Genomic DNA, 1,957 nt, shown 5'->3' on the forward strand with positions numbered 1-1,957 from the left:
AAACAGAACGTTTTGAAAAGTATTGTATTTTCGGCTTCTTTCTCTAATATAGATTGGTAATTACTATACTATGCAGTTTTAAGGTGAACCACATAATATCATAGATTAAAGATTTCCTTGTCTGTGATTCAAGATACTCCCTTGCAGGAAATCTTTTTGAAGTGAAAAAATACTAGGTGTACAATCATTGACTATATAACACTACAAGTTAGTGTTAGTGTATAACACTCCGTAGTGTTATATAGTCAATGGTACAATGCAGTTGTCTGCTTGCAATATTGAGCGGAGCCAGCATATTAATTAAATGTCAATGATATATTAGGTTCGCATTTTAAATAGAACGCTTATTTGCAGTAGGTAGTAATCGTGATCCAAAGACAATCATAAGTCAGGATTAAGTGAATGAATTGTCTACTTGCAGGAATCATACTGTATGTTTCATCTGGTTCTCGTTCTCATAAATTAAATGTCTACTTGCCGTATCCAATGCAAATGATATATTTTTGGTTCGCATAAATGGAATGCCTAATTACAGATTCTAAAGTCAATAGCACATCTGGACGTCTGGTTCACCTAGACGGATTGTTTACTTGTAGTATCCAAACTCAATGGTACTTGTAAATGAATAGTCTACTTGCAGTATCCTAAATCAATGGTCCATTTATTTTGTTCAAATAAATAAAATGCCTAATTGCAGTATCCGAAGGCAATAGCAGGCTTAGACCATTGCTTCACTACTTCTGCTTCACTTATATGGGATGTCTATGTGCAGTATTCAAAGTCAATGATACGTCGGGTTCACGTCAACGAATTGTCTAATTGCAGTATCGAAACTATGAGTGTTATATTTGGTACACATTAATGGAATTCCTATTTGTAGACTGCAAATAGGAATTGCAGTACATATTCAAAGTCTACATTAATGGCACGCCTTACTCACATAAAATACTGTAAAAGTTATTTACCAACTAACCCATTAGACCCATGTTAAATTAATAAAAGTTTTTGTTACAGCATTTATTTCTGGTTCAATGTAGTCGACATTTTTCACAGAAGTGTTAACAAAATAAACAAGAAATAAACAATAATAACATCGTGGGTTCGCCCAGACCTGAGACAACCTGTAACATAAATAATTTAGAGCATCTACTGAAGTTTAATTTAATCTATGCTTATTACCAATTCTGCTATACAGTATTACCGTCTCACCATAAATATTGGTGTTAACAAAAAGCCATTCAAGAATGAATAATAAAACTTTATTTCCACAAAATGCACTATTACTGTAAATTAAAACGTCAAGCTTTAAATCAAGAAATAAAGGACAATGTTATTTTTCAATAAAATATACAGTTTCCTGAAACCCTCCATGCAGAGGAGCTATAGGTACATCTACAAGAAATAAATTAAAGATATAAAATAAAACAGCACACTTAACTCGGTTTAAAAATGTATATATTGTACTCGGTCAGCGTGTGGGCATGATAGAGATATTTAAAAATAAAATAACGTAGATTTTAGCGAATTTCCCATACAGGGAATAGCTATTACCGTAGTACTCATGATAAGACCTGGACCGGGACCGATTTACTTTTTCGTTTTGAGGTTTTTGGAGGCCAAAAACACCATCCGTTCAAATTAATATACATATGTGTGTGTGTGTGTGTGTGTGTGTCCGTTAGCAAGATACCTCGAGCAAAAATGATCCGATTTTAATTTGGTACAAACGTGTAAACCTACATTATTCAAACGAGTTCGCGAACCAGCATTATCGAACTGTGGGAACGGGGGTTTATGGGGGGTTTAAAAATAGGTGTAAAAATAGGGTTTTCCTATTTTTGACCCTAAAAAAACAAAATTTCACAATTTTTTCCAAACCATTTTGTAGAGCTGAAAAAAAAACAAATATAGTGTATTGAAGCGTTATTATGGGTCTGACTTAGGGGAGGTACGAATG

The sequence above is a fragment of the Macrosteles quadrilineatus genome, unplaced genomic scaffold (genome assembly GCF_028750875.1).
Source record: "Macrosteles quadrilineatus isolate MER2022 unplaced genomic scaffold, UCM_ALF_1.0 Scaffold_5__1_contigs__length_97177068, whole genome shotgun sequence".
Lineage (NCBI taxonomy): Eukaryota > Metazoa > Arthropoda > Insecta > Hemiptera > Cicadellidae > Macrosteles > Macrosteles quadrilineatus.